This window comes from Pan troglodytes, chromosome 21, assembly GCF_028858775.2.
Source record: "Pan troglodytes isolate AG18354 chromosome 21, NHGRI_mPanTro3-v2.0_pri, whole genome shotgun sequence".
Taxonomy (NCBI): domain Eukaryota; kingdom Metazoa; phylum Chordata; class Mammalia; order Primates; family Hominidae; genus Pan; species Pan troglodytes.
Window position 1 is genome coordinate 35671588 of NC_072419.2, and position 20352 is coordinate 35691939.

Below are 20352 nucleotides of genomic sequence, written 5' to 3' on the forward strand. Positions count from 1 at the left end.
CCACCAAATTATCTATTTTAAAAGTAATCAGCAACTTAAACTTTAAGCAGGAGTATAAAACATCCTCACAAATATTGTGGATAGAAAACTGTTTCATTCCTCTTAATTTAAATTCTTATACCAGAAATGCGAAGGACTTTTTCCTATGTACACAAGTAACTTGCAGATCTGGAAAAAAGTACTTTGCCCAATTTTAGAGTGTTTGATGATTTGATTTGAAAGAATTCCCTGTCAAATGAAAATGTACTTTTCATCTAATGTGTATATATAACTGACATATATGACATATTATATCTGGTATATACTTATAAGGATCAGTTATATATATATATATATCTTATGATATATAATAAGCAACATAGGCTCGGCACGGTGGCTCACACCTGTAATCCCAGCACTTTGGGAGGCGGAGGAGGGCAGATCACTTGAGGTCAGGAGTTCGAGACCAGCATGGCCAACGTGGTGAAACCCCCCTCTCTACTAAATATACAAAAATTAGCCAGGCACGCTGGCACCTGCCTGTAATCCCAGCTACTTGGGAGGCTGAGGTAGGAGAATTGCTTGAACCCAGCAGGCAGAGGTTGCAGTGAGCCAAGATTGTGCCATTGGACACCAGCCTGGGCAAAGAAGCGAGACTCCGACTCAAAAAAAAAAAAAAAAAAAAGAATGTAATGAATTCCCTATAAAATAAAAACATACTTTTCATCTGAAAAAATATATATATAGTATAGTAAATATTTTTCAAGTAAGCTCTCTTATCTGAGAACTTTTCACCTACTGAAATAACTCACGGTATTTTTGATAGGGGAATGAGTTCTCTCATTAGGCACCTCCTATAATGTATATAAACCATGTTTTAAACGTGTACGTTAAAAATAACAACACTGTGTATGCTTAACTTTGTGAGTTAAATCACTCAAATTCTCCAACTGCTCCAGCCAGGGAATTATGAGGGATGGAAAACAGCTGAGAGTCCTTTTGGCTCCGCCGCTCCGAGGGTGCCCGGTGCCCTGCAAGGCCCCATCCCAGGGGCTGCGGGGAAGCCGGGCCTGGGGACCCCCTCCCACCACGGGCTGAGCCCCCGCTACCTGTGCTGCTTGTCCAGGGCGTCCAGGTCTCCGCTCCTGCGCGCCAGGCAGCGCTCCACCCCCGCGGCGTCGCCCTTGACAGCTGCCCTGTGGATCTTCTGCAGTTCGGAATCCCGGATTCGGTATCCGGAACCCGTGTAGACATGTTCTATAGAGCCCTGGGCCGTCTGGCCCCTGCGGCTCCCGAAGGCGAATAACTTCATAGTGGTGACTTCTCAGACCCCCAACCTCCGGCTCTTGAGCGGGGGCAGCTCCCTGTCACCTTTTCACCACCCCCCTCCCCCGACCCCGGCCGACCTCCCTGTCACCTTTTCACTACCCCCCTCCCCCGACCTCCTTGTCACCTTTTCACCACCCCCCTCCCCCGACCTCCCTGTCACCTTTTCACCAACCCCCTCCCCCGACCCCGGCCGACCCAGCCCCAAATCCCCTATCCAACCCCAAATCCCTGATCCAACCCCAAATCCGCGATTTAACCCCCAATCCGCGATCCCAAATCTGTGATCTACTCCACAATCCGCGATCCAGCCCGGTCCACCACAGCCTTCAGCAGCGACACTCGCAGCCTCCGACCTCTCAGACCGAGTGAGACTTGAAAAGCCGTTGGGCGCGCGCCTGCACGGCGGTTGCTGCCCGGCTCCCGGAAGCCGCTCCCTGGAGGCGCGCGCCGGCAGGTGGGGCTGCAGCTCTGGGCGGGCGCCGATGGGCTCGCAGGTCCTCTTGGGATCGCCCGGGCGGCCCCAGGATCTCAGGAGCGCCGCCAGCCCGGCCTGAGAAGGAGAGCCTGTCTGGCCTTGCAGCCCGCCCCGCTCCTCCTCGGAAGGGAGATAGGGTGCTGGCAAGGGAACTCCGCGGCCACCTGGGTGGCTTCGCGGATGGCCCGGCTTCACGCTGAGGCTCTGGACCTGGAGTCTGTGTGGCTAGTATCAGGTAGCTGGAGAAGCATGGAGGCAGAGTCAGGGGCTGCTCCTTCCCCCACTCGCCCTCACTGCTGCCAGTGCCCCACGCGCAGTTTGCAGCTGCAGATCTGGCACTGGCGCTGGATGGCGGAGCTTCCCTTAGATGGCCTCGGGGTCGCAGAGCGCACAGCCCACCTGGGTTCAAGGTCCGCTTCTCTTGTACATCTCTCTGGATCCTGGGCCCTGGCACTGGGCACTCTGTATCCACACGGATGAAACTGAGCGGCTGCTGGCGGGGCCCGTCGCCTGATTTTGCCGCCTGGGGGTCTGGCCTCAGTGTCCGCGCTACTGGGGGGCGGGCCTGGTCCAGTCACTTGCTGCCGGTGCACCACATCTAGACTGCAGCTGCAGCTCCGATGCCGGCCTGAGCTGGCGGGCCTGGTACCTGATGTCTTCAGGGTCAAGTGCATCGCCCGCCCACTTGAGGGGTTGCAATGACTTGGCCTTCCAAGAACGCAGGGGCCGCCGGGGCTGGCTCTTCATGGTAACCGGGATGGTATCGAGCAGCAGATTTTCACCCTGGTGCCGCTGCTGTGCGGACTGCCTGACTTGGGCGCCCAGGCACCGGCCTCAGGGTCCGCGTGGCAGGTGTGTGTGCGGGTAGGGTGAGTGGCACGGAGGGTCAGGGGTTGCTCCGTCATCTCTGCCCGTGTGCAACTTGCAGTTTTGCAGTTTTCTGCAGCAGCTGAGGCGCTGGCGCGGGAAGGCGGAGCTCCCCTGGATGGCGTCAGGTTTGCAGGCACAGAGCACAGCCCACCAGGCCTGAGGGTCCGCTCAGGGGACATGTTGGTTGAGTTCTCCGTGGAAACTGGGATGGGGTGAATGGCCAGTTCCCGTCCTTTGGCCGCCTGGACAACTGCCAGACTTAGCCGCTGCCGCCCAGGCATCTGCCTCTAGGGTTGCCGCTATTTGGATAGAAGTGGGGGTCGGGGTGGGGCATGGAGCGTCACCGGTTGCCAGGCCAGCACTGCCTTTGCAACATATTCAGATGGCGGCGGGCAGCTCGGGCACCAGCATGGGCAGGCGGGGCTCCCCTGGACGGCCCTCAGGTCGCTCACAGCATTGTCCCGGGACTTCCTCCGGCTGTGCCAGGTGGGCAAGGTAGGGGGGAGCTTCCAAGGCTTCTATCCCAACTCTACCTATTTCTAGCTATTTTCTCTTGAGTTATTTTGCCTCTATCTCAGTTTTATTTGCAAAAATAGTATATGCAAAATACATCCAGTGAATGTACATCAGGCATATAGAAGATCTGGCAGAAACACTTTTTCTCATGCCCATTTCCAGTCACTATTTGAACACAGAGGCTTCCATGGTTTTGATTCTTTCCACAAAAGGTTAGTTTTGTCTGTTTTCACCATTTACGTAAGTGAAACTATAAATTATATAATTTTTATGTTCATTCACTAAACATGTTTGTGACACTTATCATGTTGCTCCTATTGATTATTCATTAATTTTATTTTGTAATACTCAATTTTATGACTATACCACAGGTTTGAGGCCTTTGCTTGTTTTGTTTTTAATCCATTCCACTATTGATAGACACAAAAGCAGTTTCTGATTTGAGGCTATCATGAATAAACCTGCTACGAACAAATCAGATATACATGTTTTTCTGTAATAATACTTTCACATTTCTTGAGTTTAAGTACATAAGAGTGGATTTTCTGGGTTATAAAATAAGTATATATTTGGCATTGTATGAAATGGGGAGACATTTTCCTAAGTGGTTGTGCCATCTTAAACTACAATGAAAATGTTTGAGAGAATCAGTTCCACTTTCTAACCAACACTTGATGCTGTCAGTTGTTTTAGTGTTATCCATTCTTATGGGATATAACTGCTGAGTAGCTGTCTGCCTTCCCAATAACACAGAAAATTGAGGGCTCAGAGGACAGTTTTATTTTCATATTTGACATCTTCTATTATTTTTTATAGAAGGGTGATTTGGGTAGTAAAATTATCTTTCAACTTTCTAGGTTGTCTCTGAATCTTACTGGGGTTCCTTGTCCTAAACCACATTCAGAAATTTTCACGACCAACTTCTTTTTATCTTTGTCATACCAGGCCAATGAGGGACTGCATTCCTGAGACTTTTAAAGTACTTTTTGTGTGTATGATGGTCTAATAATCATAGCCTTAAAACTTTCTGGCTGGGCATGGTGGCTCATGGCTGTAATCCCAGCACTTCGAGAGGCCGAGGTGGGCGGATCACCTGAGGTCGGGAGTTCGAGACCAGCCTGACCAACGTGGAGAAACCCCAACTCTACTAAAAATAAAAAAAATTAGCTGGGCATGGTGGCACATGCCTGTAATCCCAGCTACTTTGGAGGCAGGAGCTACTTGGGCTGAGGCAGGAGAATCACTTGAACCCACGAAGTGGGGGTTGTAATTAGCCGAGATCACACCATTGCACTCCAGCCTGGGCAACAAGAGTGAAATTCCGTCTCAAAAAAAAAAAAAAAAAAAAAAAAAAAAAGAATCTCAGACTTCTGGGAGACACTGAATTTGTGAATGTGTACAGCATGTCACAATAACTTTTTTTTTTTTGAGACCAAGTCTCACTCTGCTGTCCAAGCTGGAGTGCAGTGGCCCATCTCAGCTCACTGCAACTTCTGTCTCCTAGATACAAGCAATTCTCCTGTCTTGGCCTCCCGAGTAGCTGGGATTACAGGTGCTGCAACCATGCCTGGCTAATTTTTGTATTTTTAGTAGAGACAGAGTTTCACATATTGGCCAGGCTGGTCTTGAACTCTTCACCTCAGATGATCCACCTGCCTCAGCCAATGGGTGGATTGTTAACTCAAAATGCGCACCGTTGAATACTGAGGAAAATGTATAGCCATCAACACCAACAGCTGAGATGACAGTTGAGATACCAGAAATGCCCCAGCATGTAACTCCTCTTTTAATTCACACACACACACACACACACACACACACACACACACGTACACTCATGGTAACCAGTTCAGGATGGACACAGAAAGTCACAGTCTTTTTTGGGAACACACTCCCCTGTGACACTTAGATCCTAATGCTGACTCCAATTCCCTCCCGGGACCTCCCCTCTCCTTGCAGGATGCTGGGCTTTCCCTTAGAAAACCCCATGTCATTTCATTCAATGGAACATCAATCAGCTTCACCCACAGTGTCTGCATGTCTCTGTCCATAGCAAATGTTTTTATTACTTTAAAATATAGATTTTTACCTTAACTAGCCAAGACTTAGGACCCTTTTTCCAAGCTCTTTTAGATGAAGTAATAAATGCAAATATTAGAGATGTGTATATGTGTATAAATATATGGAGAAAAGATGTTGCCTAGTTGTACAAATTAGCTTTAACAAAACTCCTGATTTAAATTATTTAATTGTGAGAAGGGCGATTCTAACTCAACACACCAATGAAATTAAAGCCTTATCCCTCTGCTCCGCCAAAATATACCATTTAGAGCCAGCGTGTGTGTGTACACACACGTGTGCACTCATCCCCATCTGACCGTATCAAATTGTTATTTAAACTAGATATTTTTACTTTGTTGTATAGTAGTAGTGGTTTCTGGAATGAAAAAAAAAAAAAAAAAAAAAAAACAGGAGAATAAAACTGTTTAAATGTATCTCCAGGTGAACGCTGTGGCCACTGCACCGACCCAGCCGATGATGGCGCCCAGTACCTGCGTCTCAGGAAGAGGTTCTGGCGGGGCCTCCGCCTGAGGCCGCGCCCCTGGGACCTGTCCCGCGTCCACGTGAACGCGGAGCACAGCATTCACCATCCACTCCCTGAAACAGCGGGCCCCGAGGTGCTCCACAGGCAAGGCCGAGCTGGGCGAGGGGGAGCCCAGGCCCTGCACGGGCCGCCCTGAGCGGCGGGGACGCAAGAAGAGCTCGCCGGCTCCACCAGCCCCTACCCCAGACGCGGGACCTGGGACCAGAGAGGACCTGGAGCCCCCGCCCCACGGCTGCCAGGAGGCTGACAGGGGCAGCTCCTGGGGGGCTACCGCCCCGAGGCCGTTCCGCCAGAACTTGAGCCACTTGGGAAGGGGCAGCGCCCCGCCCCTGAAGAGGAACCTGTGTCCTGGAGGCAGCAGCCTGGGAGCTACTCCTCTGAGGAAAGGGCAGAGGCGAGTGACTCTGGAGGCGCAGCGCAGGCTTTCCCGTCCGTGGAGGAGGAGAGCTGCGGGGCTGGGTGAGCTGGACCAGGGAGCACGGCTGGCTGCTCTCGGCCTCCGATGGGGAGTGGACAGCTTAGGGGGTTGCCCCCGTGCCAGCCGGTCTGCTGGCCACGCTGAGCTTCATCACCGCCTCACCTGCCTGCGCAGGCACCTAGCACCGCAGGCTGGAGCTTCTGGCCATGCTGGTCAACTTCCCCAATGAGCCTCCGCTGCCTGGGAACAGCAAGGCCAGGGCTACACTGCCCTGAACTTGGCAGCCATGTACCTTGGAGATGGTGAAGCTGCTAGTAGGGACCTAGGACGCCGATGTGGAGATCAGGGACTACATTGGGAAAAGGGCCTCCCAGTATGTGAGTCAGAGCATCACAGAAGAGATCGAGACCCTGGTGGGAGTCCTGGACAAGGACGACGGGGAGAGCACCGCCAGCAGCGGGGATGGGTACTGGAAGATTTAAAAGGTGCCCCCTCCATTTCATCACCTACAAACTCTCACACGTCCTGGAAGATGGGGGGACCCTCTTCACCATCACCACTTGGCTGAAGGTGGTTCAGAGGTGAAGCCAAGGATTCCAGGGCACACAGCCTCGGGCAGGACTAATGGACTTAAAAAAACACAGGCTCAACAAAATCCACTTCACAACCCAGATGGTTCACATCACACCCTCTTTCAGGGACCCAGAGCAGCCACTGGAAGAGAAGGAGTAGGAACGCTCTCTTAAAGGCCACTTATCCTATTCCTTCAAATTAAGACCAAAGTCCAATGTATTTAGGTAAAAATAATTTCTTTTAGAAAATGCTAAGGTTTGTCTTCTGAAATTTAATAACAGAAACAAAAAAAGAACACTAGATGTAAGGAAGTGGGACCAGAAAAGACAAACTAAACTATCCTTACTAGGTTGGAATGGATGGGGTGGAGTTCCCATCAGGCTAGCATTCTGGGGAAAGTGTTTTTTTTTTTTTTTTTTTTTTTTTTTGGTGGGGGGGCACGGAGTCTCGCTCTGTCGCCCAGGCTGGAATGGCCTTTGACATGTCAATGTTTTATTGTAAATCGTGACAGACTATCTACATAGAATACTCATGATTTACAATTTGAGATTGTCAACCCAGCCAGTAACCTATGTAGCACTGAATTCAAATACCAGAAAAAGGACCCAGATTCCCTCACCACCTAGCAGAGCTCAAGTGAGCTACACAGCCTGGTAGGAAATGGGGAGTAATTAAAAGGTTGTAAGCAGGTACTACTATAGTCAGATTAGTTTTTGACAGGTTATTCTAAAAGCACTGAGAAAAGAAAACTGTTGTAGTATTCCAGATAAGATCATATGGTCTGTAAAAAGACAGTGTCAAGGATATAGAAAAGAACAATCAAGGAATTTCAAAGGGTAAACTGGATGTGATTATATAGTACCACATCAAATGAACATCAGGCTCAAAGAAGGCACGGGGGAGCAGGAGGCTGCTTTCCCCAGGTACTCTCTTTCCCAGGCTTGCCCAGTAGTCCCGGCAACTGACATATATATATATATGGAAACCATCATTCTGAGCAAACTATTGCAACGACAAAACCAAACACCACATGTTCTCACTCATAGGTGGAAATTGAACAATGAGAACACTTGGACACAGGATGGGGAACATCACACACCAGGGCCTGTCATGGGGTGGGGGGAGGTGGGAGGGATAGCATTAGGAGATATACCTAATGTAAATGATGAGTTAATGGGTGCAGCACACCAACATGGCACAGGTATACATATGTAACAAACCTGCACATTGTGCACATGTATGCTAGAACTTAAAGTATAATAAAAATAAAAAATAAAAGTCTTCCTCAAGTTTACCATCAAAAAGTGCTACACATGATTTGCAAGTATTTTCTTCCATCTTGTGAGTTGTCTTTTCACTTTCTTGATGGTGTCCTCTGAAGTGCAAAAATGTTTAATTTTGATGAAGTCCAATTCATCAATTTTTATTCTTGTTGCTGGTCTCATATTTAAGAAAACTGACAAATTCAAGGTCATGACAATTTACTCCTATGTTTGCTTCTCAGGATTTTATAGTTTTAGTCCTTATGTTTATGTGGATTAGCTCAAAATGGGTCCATTTGATCCATTGTTTTTGCATCCACAGTTTTTGTATATGGTGTTGGGTAAAGGTACTACTCCAGGTTTTGCATATGTTTACATATCTAGTTGTCCCTGTGCCAGTTTTCAAACATCTTTCCCCACTGAATAATCTTGGCACCCTTGTCAAAAATCAGTGTTTATGTATGTATGGGTTCATATCTGACTCTCAATTCTATCCCACTCGTCTATACATCTATACTTCTGCCAGTATTATATTGTCCTTATTACCATTGTCTTGTAGTAAGTTTTAAAGTCGGTAAGTATGAGTTCTCCTACTTTGTTTCTCATTTTCAAAAGATTATTTTGGCTATTCTTAGTCCTTTGCAATTCCATATGAATTTGAGAGTCAGCTTGTCGATTTTACAGAGAACTCATCTGGGATTCTGACAGGAATGAAGTTAAATCTGTAGACGAGTTTAGGGAGGACTGCCATCTTAACAATGTTAAGCCTTCGGTCCATGATCATGGGATACTTTTACATTTATTTAGATCTTCTTTCATTTCTTTCAACTATGTTTTATAGTTTTCAGAGTACAAGTTTTACACTTCTTAAATTTATTAGTATTTTATTCTTGTTGATGCTATGAGAAATGAAGTTGCTTTCTTAATTTCATTTTCTGATTGCTCATTGTGAGTATGTAGTACTCAGTTAAAGTGTGTCAAATACTATTGATTTTTGTATATTGATCTTGTATCTTGCAACCCTGAAGAACACAAGGGATTTGTGTCTGGCATACATAAGGAACAATTACAATTCAGTAATAAAAAAACAAAACAACCCAATTAGAGATGGATAATTCAAGAATGGATAAAAAAACTGCAATACATGCAAACAAATGGAATATTATTCAGCAATTTAAAAAGTGAGCTATCAAGCCATGAGAAAACACAGAAGAACCCTAAATGTATACTGCTGGGTGAAAGAAGCCAGTCTGAAAAGGATACATACTACATGATATTATATGACATTCTGGGAGAGGCAAAATTAGAGAGTAAAAAGATCAGTAATGACCGGGGGTTTAGAAGGAAGAGGAGGGGGAGGAATGACTCAGTGGAGCACAGGAGATTTTTAGGGCAATGAAACTGTTCTACATAATGTCCCTGTCTGACAGCTTTGAAGAGAGCAGTGGTTCTCCCAGCACGCAACTGGAGATGTGAGAATGTGCAGACTGCCTCCTCAAGTGGGTCCCTGACCCCTGACCCCTGAGCAGCCTAACTGGGAGGCACCCCCCAGCAGGGGCACACCGACACCTCACACGGCAGGGTATTCCAACAGACCTGCAGCTGAGGGTCCTGTCTGTTAGAAGGAAAACTAACAAACAGAAAGGACATTCACACCAAAAACCCATCTGTACATCACCATCATCAAAGACCAAAAGTAGATAAAACCACAAAGATGGGGAAAAAACAGAACAGAAAAACTGGAAACTCTAAAAAGAAGAGCGCCTCTCCTCCTCCAAAGGAATTCAGTTCCTCACCAGCAACGGAACAAAGCTGGATGGAGAATGACTTTGACAAGCTGAGAGAAGAAGGCTTCAGACGATCAAATTTCTCTGAGTTAAGGGAGGACATTCAAACCAAAGGCAAAGAAGTTGAAAGGCTTGAGAACTATGCGAAGAATGCAGAAGCCTCAGGAGCCAATGCGATCAACTGGAAGAAAGGGTATCAGCAATGGAAGATGAAATGAATGAAATGAAGCAAGAAGGGAAGTTTAGAGAAAAAAGAATAAAAAGAAATGAGCAAAGCCTCCAAGAAATATGGGACTATGTGAAAAGACCAAATCTACGTCTGATTGGTGTAGATGGGCAAGTGATGGGCAGAATGGAACCAAGTTGGAAAACACGCTGCAGGATAATATCCAGGAGAACTTCCCCAATCTAGCAAGGCAGGCCAACATTCAGATTCAGGAAATACAGAGAACGCCACAAAGATACTCCTCGAGAAGAGCAACTCCAAGACACATAATTGTCAGATTCACCAAAGTTGAAATGAAGGAAAAAATGTTAAGGGCAGCCAGAGAGAAAGGTTGGGTTACCCTCAAAGGGAAGCCCATCAGACTAACAGCGGATCTCTTGGCAGAAACCCTACAAGCCAGAAGAGAGTGGGGGCCAATATTCAACATTCTTAAAGAAAAGAATTTTCAACCCAGAATTTCATATCCAGCCAAACTAAGCTTCATAAGTGAAGGAGAAATAAAATACTTTACAGACAAGCAAATGCTGACAGATTTTGTCACCACCAGGCCTGCCCTAAAAGAGCTCCTGAAGGAAGTGCTAAATATGGAAAGCAACAACCAGTACCAGCCGCTGCAAAATCATGCCAAAATGTAAAGACCATCGAGACTAGGAAGAAACTGCATCAACTAACGAGCAAAATAACAAGCTAACATCATAATGACAGGATCAAATTCACACATAACAATATTAACTTTAAATGTAAATGGACTAAATGCTCCAATTAAAAGACACAGACTGGCAAATTGGATAAATAGTCAAGACCCATCAGTGTGCTGTATTCAGGAAAACCAACTCACGTGCAGAGACACACATAGGCTCAAAATAAAAGGATGGAGGAAGATCTACCAAGCAAATGGAAAACAAAAAAAAGGCAGAGGTTGCAATCCTAGTCTCTGATAAAACAGACTTTAAACTAACAATGATCAAAAGAGACAAAGAAGGCCATTACATAATGGTAAAGGGATCAATTCAACAAGAAGAGCTAACTATCCTAAATATATATGGACCCAATACAGGAGCACCCAGATTCATAAAGCTAGGCCTGAGTGACCTGCAAAGAGACTTAGACTCCCATACATTAATAATGGGAGACTTTAACACCCCACTGTCAATGTTAGACAGATCGACAAGACAGAAAGTCAACAAGGATACGCAGGAATTGAACTCAGCTCTGCACCAAGCAGACCTAAGAGACATCTACAGAACTCTCCACCCCAAATCAACAGAATATACATTTTTTTCAGCACCACACCACACCTATTCCAAAATTGACCACAGATGGAAGTAAACCTCTCCTCAGCAAATGTAAAAGAACAGAAATTATAACAAACTATCTCTCAGACCACAGTGCAATCAAACTAGAACTCAGGATTAAGAATCTCACTCAAAACCACTCAACTACATGGAAACTGAACAACCTGCTCCTGAATGACTACTGGGTACATAACGAAATGAAGGCAGAAATAAAGATGTTCTTTGAAACCAACGAGAACAAAGACACAAAATACCCGAATCTCTGGGACGCATTCAAAGCAGTGTGTAGAGGGAAATTTATAGCACTAAATGCCCACAAGAGAAAGCAGGAAAGATCCAAAATTGACACCCTAACATCACAATTAAAAGAACTAGAAAAGCAAGAGCAAACACATTCAAAAGCTAGCAGAAGGCAAGAAATAACTAAAATCACAGCAGAACTGAAGGAAATAGAGACACAAAAAACCCTTCAAAAAATGAATCCAGGAGCTGGTTTTTTGAAAGGATCAAAAAAATTGATAGACCGCTAGCAAGACTAATAAAGAAAAAAAGAGAGAAAAATCAAATAGATGCAATAAAAAATGATAAAGGGGATATCACCACTGATCCCACAGAAATACAAACTACCATCAGAGAATACTACAAACGCCTCTACGCAAATAAACTAGAAAATCTAGAAGAAATGGATAAATTCCTTGACACATACACTCTCCCAAGACTAAACCAGGAAGAAGTTGAATCTCTGAATAGACCAATAACAGGAGCTGAAATTGTGGCAATAATCAATAGCTTACCAACCAAAAAGAGTCCAGGACCAGATGGATTCACAGCCGAATTCTACCAGAGGTACAAGGAGGAACTGGTACCATTCCTTCTGAAACTATTCCAATCAATAGAAAAAGAAGGAATCCTCCCTAATTCATTTTATGAAGCCAGCATCATTCTGATACCAAAGCCAGGCAGAGACACAACAAAAAAAGAGAATTTTAGACCAATATCCTTGATGAACATTGATGCAAAAATCCTCAATAAAATACTGGCAAAACGAATCCAGCAGCACATCAAAAAGCTTATCCACCATGATCAAGTGGGCTTCATCCCTGGGATGCAAGGCCGGTTCAATATACGCAAATCAATAAATGTAATCCAGCATATAAACAGAGCCAAATACAAAAACCACATGATTATCTCAATAGATGCAGAAAAAGCCTTTGACAAAATTCAACAACCCTTCATGCTAAAAACTCTCAATAAATTAGGTATTGATGGGACGTATTTCAAAATAATAAGAGCTATCTATGACAAACCCACAGCCAGTATCATACTGAATGGGCAAAAACTGGAAGCATTCCCTTTGAAAACTGGCACAAGACAGGGATGCCCTCTCTCACCACTCCTATTCAACATGGTGTTGGAAGTTCTGGCCAGGGCAATTAGGCAGGAGAAGGAAATAAAGGGTATTCAATTAGGAAAAGAGGAAGTCAAATTGTCCCTGTTTGCAGACGACACGATTGTATATCTAGAAAACCCCATTGTCTCAGCCCAAAATCTCCTTAAGCTGATAAGCAACTTCAGCAAAGTGTCAGGATACAAAACCAATGTACAAAAATCACAAGCATTCTTATACACCAACAACAGACAAACAGAGAGCCAAATCATGAGTGAACTGTCATTCACAATTGCTTCAAAGAGAATAAAATACCTAGGAATCCAACTTACAAGGGATGTGAAGGACCTCTTCAAGGAGAACTACAAACCACTTCTCAAGGAAATAAAAGAGGATACAAACAAATGGAAGAACATTCCATGCTCATGGGTAGGAAGAATCAATATCGTGAAAATGGCCATACTGCCCAAGGTAATTTACAGATTCAATGCCATCCCCATCAAGCTACCAATGACTATGAAGAAATTTTAAATATCATCAAGCATGTTGAGAGGTGCTAGCGAGGGCATGGAGCAAGGAATCAAATTCCATAGGTGATTGTTTTCTCTATCTTTGTATAAAAATGTCCTTGCCCCAATTAAAGCCTCCACCAAGTATAAAAAGAAAGCCTTTGGTGATATTAGCAAGCAACAGTTTCCCAAATCTACCTTGCCCACCTCTTTGGCCTAAACTCTGCAGGTAATTTATTCAAAAAAGAGAAGTGTCCTTTGGGTAACAGATGTATCACTTCTTACTCTCTTAAACCAAACTCTGATGCTGCATCTTAGATAAAAGCCCTCAAATCTGGCCTCCTGAAGTCATGCTGTCATTTAACTTGGTTGCAGGCCCCTGATACTCTCCTGCAGGGAGAGAGTCTGCTCTTTGCCCCAGCCTTTACCCCATTCCTACTTTCTTTCACTCAGTCCCCCTCCACTCCCAGCACACCTCTGGCGGTATTTTATTATTAGTAGTAAGCTTTATTTTTATCAAAAAGGGGGTTGGGGGTATTTTTGAGCTTATGTTGCAGAATACTTTATATAAGCCTAAAATATACATTCTGTTCATTAGATTTCTAGCTGCCCCAACTACATAAGCTGAGATGCTTGGTAGAAGCAATGGAACAAATTTCTCTAGTTTTACAAATATAACATTTGACTAATTTAGAACAGAAATTAATTAATTTCTAAATATTTAACTTATTTTAGTTTTTTAGAAAAAAAAAAAAAAAAAAAAACACTGTCTGAGTAAAACAGGGCACTTCCTATTTCATTTAAGGAGAAAGCCAAGCTGATAATGCCATCATACTGCCTAGCTTTCTCATGCATATGACACTGATTTGACTTAGAAAGAAAAAAGTTTTAATACTTTCTTCTACTTCCCACTAGCAGGAAATTCCATTCTTGCCTTTCCTTTTCACCATTTCACCTACAATCACCTAGAAAAATGATGTCTGGTGCATATTAGGCCCTTAATAAAGGAATAAAGAAATGTGTGAAAGGAATTTCTTGAATAACTATTTTAAAACTTTTTGAACAAGAAGACTGTTATTAAGAGTGTTCCCGTGAGCAGGCAACAAACAAAGACAAAAGCTATTATTCAGAGATAAAAATGTCCAAAACATGGTTAGGATATAACTCTCTATCAGTGCATGACAGGTATCTATCAAGAAGTCTCAGAAAAAATACCAAGAAACATCACAACCAAATGCATAAATCTTGAATGAAATCTGTCTCTAAACAAACAAATACCAGCTATAAAGATATTCTTGGTAGCACTTTGAGGGGCCAAGGTGAGCAGATTGCCTGAGCTCAGGAGTTCCAGACCACCCTGGGCCCAGTCTTTACTAAAATACAAAAAATTAGCCAGGCATGGTGACAGATGGGCCTGTCGTCCCAGCTACTCAGGAGGCTGAAGAAGGAGAATCGCTTGAACCCGGGAGGCAGAGGTTGCAGTGAGCCGAGATCGCAACACTGCACTCCAGCCTGGGTGACAAAGTTGAGACTCTGTCTCAAAAAAAAAAAAAAAATTCTCCAGACACTTAGGGAAATTTAAGTATTAACTGCATATTAGGTGGCATTATGGTTTTATTTTTTTCTTTTTTGAGACAGAGTCTTGCTCTGTCTCCCACGCTGGAGTACAGTGGCTCAATCTTGGCACACTGCAAGCTCCACCTTCCAGGTTCACACCATTCTCCTGCCTCAGCCTCCCAAGTAGCTGGGACTACAGGTGCCCAACACCACGCCTGTCTGATTTTTTTATTTTTGTACTTTTAGTGGAGACGGTGTTTCACCGTGCTAGCCAGCATGGTTTCGACCTCCTGACCTCGTGATCCACCCACTTCAGCCTCCCAAAGTGCTGGGATTACAGGCGTGATCCACTGCACCCAGCCAGGTGATATTATGGATTCTTAGGTTTAATAATGGTATTGATGTTATGGAGAAAAATGTCCTTATTCTTAGGAGATAAATGCTTATATATTTAGGAGTGTCACAAAATCCGCGCCATACTCTCAAATGATTTGGCAAAAAACTGTGTGTGTGTGTGTGTGTGTGTGTGTGTGTGTGTGTGTGTGTGTAGAAAGAAAAATCAAGCAAATATGGCAAAACATTAATGATTATTCAATCTAGGTGCTCACTATTCTGTTCTTTTCTGTATGTTAGAATTTTTTTCAAAACAAAAAGCTGGGGAGAAGGAGAAAAAATTATAAGAGTCAAAGAAACTGTGTAATCCCCATTTTTATCACTTTTTTTGTGACCAAGTGATTTCACTCACCATTTTATTCATCAGTTCCCTATCTACATACTTAGAGCAAATGAGATAACATAGAATGCTTTGCAAAGTAAAAAGCATGATACAGAATACATAATGTCATTGTAACCAACAAGCTCTGAAGTTTAATCGCATCCAGACATCTGGCTTCTTTTTCCCTACCTTCTTATGGTTGTAGATTTCACCATTGTAACAGAGCCACATATATGGATATGTCTTCACTTAAATTGTCTGCATTCCAAACAGCAGGTCAACTACCACCAATGGGTGAAATCCAAAGCAGCAGCTGGTGTATCCATTGACATTCTCAAAACAGGATGCATCTGGACCCCTGTGTGCAATCTTCATAGCACACAGACACTAAACAGAAAGGCAGTCATTGCTGCCAAACAGGACCCAAATGCCACACACAGTGCAATGAAGCTATAAGCTCCCTATGGAGAGAAAAGTAGACAAATCAAAAATATTCAATATCCAATCCAAGTCCACGTTAAATCTAGATTCCAGAAACGTGCATAAACCACTTCAAAGACTAAAATTTAAACCATCTTTTCTATAGCGATTTCCCATTTGGTTGGCAGGCATACAGGAGTAGAGAATGATTTAATTTACTTACAAATATTCAGAAAATATAGTGACCTCTACATTCAACCAGCTACAGCAGCTTAGCACCCAGCCAAAGCCTGCATCTCTCCCACCTTAAGATTTAGTGGTTGGCTAGAGTTAGCAGCATCCAGGCCACATATATCTCTGCATTCTAAGTTTGCTTCCAAGATAAAGATACAAATGCAGGCTGGCTCCAACCTAGCCAGAGATCCCAGCCCCACTCTCTGCATCCCCAAATCCCTCAAAGACCCAAGAGACTTTCCAGATTTCTACAGTCTCCTCTCAGGTTCCCTTGACAGTCAAATGTCCACTCTTTACCTCAACTAGCTGCAGGTAGAATATAATGGGTACAACAGAAAATCACTGTAAGTGTAATATGAAGATACACAGCCCTTTTAAGCATTTCATTATATTACATCTAGCTTACTTCTAAGTGATTTATTCAGATGTGACTGAAGAAAGTCTAAAGGGAAAAAAGCAATTTAATTTGATAAATTAAATTATCAATTATAGCCAAATTATTTGGCTATAACAAATTAAACATTTTAAGCTGACAGAAGATGCAAACATTTTAAGTTGACAGAAGATATAAAATGTTCACTATCAAAATGTCGCAACTGATAAAAATGTTCTCAAATACTTCTGTCTCAAAGTTGCATTGTTCATTAAGGAAGCAAAATAAGTGGGACATACACAGCAACAACATCCCTCAAAAAACAACTTGGCTCATTCCTATAAGCCAGGCAGCAAATACATCATCCTTACATATGCTAATTACCTTCCAATTTCAAATTCTCAACTGTGAAATAAAGGGCCATTTTATTTGGCTGCTGCCAGTTCAAAATGACTGTTTTTATTAAAACATCTCCAACTTGAAAAATATTTGGTGTTTTCTAAAAAACTGCAAATTGCAGCAAATGGCCAGACAATTTGGAATAAACATCCTACAGAAAAAATATATATTCAAGTTTCATAAGTCACTTTGAGCAATCCTTTGAGGATATTTCATTTATATCTAAATGAACCACAAGTTTAGCTGGCTTTTCCGGAAAACCAGAAGCAAATAAAGTATGATTATAATGAAAACCATCTCAAGAAATTTGGAAATGAAGTACCACACGTCCTATGCTGTCCCTTCCAGACACTTGACAAAACAGCCTATAACAAATTGTTTACTTTGAGATTTAGCAGGAAAATTCCATGAGATTTAAATGAGATGACTACTAATAAGCCATCTACCTTTGACTCTATTCCAATTAAAAATGGGTTAGGAAAGTGCTTTGAAAATCAAGTGTGTTCATCAGGGAATCATTTACCTAAGTCTCCTTAACACTGCTTAGTGAATATTAAGCCTGATATAGTATATACACGCTAACCACTAAATTGAAGGGGAAAGAGGGAGAACAAAGAGGCATGTAAAGTACACTTACTTTTCTAGTAGGAAAAAGCCAATTAAAACTATCACCTATTAGTTTTATTGGAATCAGTCTTACAGGAGGTCAAACTTCCTACTCTCACTACCTATTCTCAATATTTTTCTTATTTCTTCCTAAACTTCTAGAGCCGTGCTGTCCAATAAATATGTGAGACTCATATGTAATTTTAAATGTACTAGTAAGTCCCATTAAAAGAAAAGGTGAAATTAATTTTAAATATACTTAACTCAGTATGTCCCAAAGAGTAATCATAGCAATAATTTTAACATGCAATCAATATAAAAAATTATCAAGCAGATATTCTACGCTGTTCTTCCCACTCCAATGACAAAATCCAGTATATTTAACACAACACATCTCAATTAGGACTAGCCAGGATTTCAAGTGCTCAACAGTTACAGGTGGCTAGCGCCTACTGAATTGGACACTGCAGTTTCAGTGCATTGAATTTCTATCCCACTTAGTGCTAATTAAAACTTCACCCTCTCACCTGACAATTATGTTAAGATCTCAGTAAGTAACCAACTACAGGCAGTTTCATGCCCTACTTTACCTCTAATTACTCTTACAGCAATATAATGAATCATGATTTAAAATTAAAAAAAAAAACTGCTGTTAAATTATTAGTCAAGTGCCCAGGGCAATGGACAGTAAAGAAATAATGTAGGCCATGGGCCGAGATGACAAAACGGTCCTTTTATTTAAAGCTATAACAATAATCTGAAGCCAGCCCTGTAAAATAGACATCCATTGAAAAGGGCATGCTAGTTCTTTTGCTTTTTTGTGTACTTGGCCTCCTGTGTCCCTAAACAGACCTCTTCTCAGCAGGGTTTGCTCAGCAAGTCACTTGTTGAGTCTTGCGGTCTACAGAGGGGGTGGGGAATGGCAGGGGCTGGCATAGGAATGAGAGGGGAGGAGGCAAGGTGAGGGGGGCAAGGTGAGGAGGGGGGCACTTAATGGGGAGTTCAAGACCAGCCTGGGCAACATGGTGAGATCACCGCCCCTCACCGCCGCCATCTCTGGTCTCACTCTGGTCTCACACACATGCACAAATTAAATTTAATTTAAAAATTAAAAAATTGTTTTAAAATAAGTGAAATATTTACATGGATTATGTGTACATTCATTTTGTAGAACTATAGATCCCATGTAACTGGGAACTCTTTACTCTTCTAACACAACATTTATTTAGCCACAAATAAAAGAAGACCAGTGAGGTAGCCTGTACACAAAAAAGTATGAAAACACTGGTTAGGCTGGGGCAGGGGTTGGGGGAAGAGATCTACAAAATTAAAATTTTATTGGGAAGAATCACTAATTAGAATCAGAACAATTACTGCTAAGTAGTTAAGAACAGAGCACAAGGAACCCAGCGATGAAGCAGATATGATTCAGAGCAGAGCTCACAGAGCAGATGGTATCTGAGCCGAGACTGATAGAATAACATTAATAAGGGCATTCACGGCCATTTATTATCACTTAACTGCAATGCATTTTGTATAAGTTATTTCTACTCTTCATATCAACCATGGAAAATAATACTTACTCTTCTCTTTTGAAGTTAAAGAAGTGGTAAGTGGTCTAAGAAGATAAATTAACATACCAACACCAAATAGCTCAAGTTCAGTGACTCAAGAGTGCCCGCGTCTCCCCAAGAGGTTGCTCAGCAGGCAGACGAGGTAGAGAGCCCTTCCAAGAAGTGACAGTGAGATGTGAAAGGTCTCAGTGTGTCTCTGAGAACAACAGAAACCAGTACGTAGACCAAGTGGGAAAAGCCACGGAAGAGGCAGGGATTTCCTCTTAAGAGAGCAAGAGTAAACAGAGCAGGGCTGAGGGAAGCGATGGAAAATGGGCAGAATACCATGCATTTAGTGAGAAAAAAACAACTTTTACTTTAGAAAGGGGGAAAGAATGGTGGTGGTCTAGGTAAGCCTAGAAGCAGAGGAAAGGGCAGTGGAGAAAAAATAAACAAAATGTATGAGTCAGGGTTCTCCAGAGGGACAGAACCAACAAGATATACGTATATGTATAAGGGAGTTTACGAGAGAGAATTGGTTCACACGGTTAGAAGGCAGTCCCACAATAGGCTGTCTGCCAGGTAGGGAAAGAGAGAAGCTAGTAGTGGCTCAGTCCAAGTCCAAAAGCCTCAAAACCAGGAAAGCCCGCAGTGCTTCAGTATGAGGCCGAGGGCCTGGGAGCCTTGGGGAAGCGGCTGATGCAAGTCCCAGAGTCCAAAGGCATAAGAACCTGGAGTCTCATGTCCAAGGGCAGGAAGAAGGGAAGCAAGTGTCCTGCACGGGAAGAAGAAAAAAAGAGAGCCAGAAGCTTCAGCTAGCAAGGTTATCCCACCTTCCTCTGCCTGCTTTGTTCTATACAGTGCAGCATGTGTACACCACTTTTGTGATATTATTCCTAATATCCATGGGAAGAAAGGGTGATGTTACTCCCAATAGCGCATGGGGGTGTACATCCCCTGTGATATTATTCCTAGTAGGCAGGGGCAGGGAAAGGATGACATTACTCCCAATATTGCAGAGGGTGTACTCCCCGCCTTGTGATATTGTTCCTAATATTTAGGGGATAGTGGGTGATATTACTCCCAATATCACAGGGGGTGTGCACCCCCCGTGGTATTCTACCTAATATCCGGGGGCGGGGGAGAGGTTGATATTACTGTCAATGTCACAGGGGGTGTACATCCTCCCGTGTTATTGTTCCTAATATCTGGGGGGGAGAGGATATTACTGTCAATATCACAGGGGGTGTAGACCCCTTCGGTG

General features: G+C 43.4%; 2 pseudogenes; one reads left to right on the plus strand and one right to left on the minus strand.

Moving 5' to 3' along the window:
* Positions 1–5818, minus strand: part of LOC129135425 (putative ankyrin repeat domain-containing protein 20A2) — a 46875-nt pseudogene extending 41057 nt beyond the window's left edge.
* LOC100610939 (ankyrin repeat domain-containing protein SOWAHC-like) lies at positions 3036–11025 on the plus strand (annotated as a pseudogene).
* The last annotated feature ends 9327 nt before the right edge of the window (positions 11026–20352 follow it).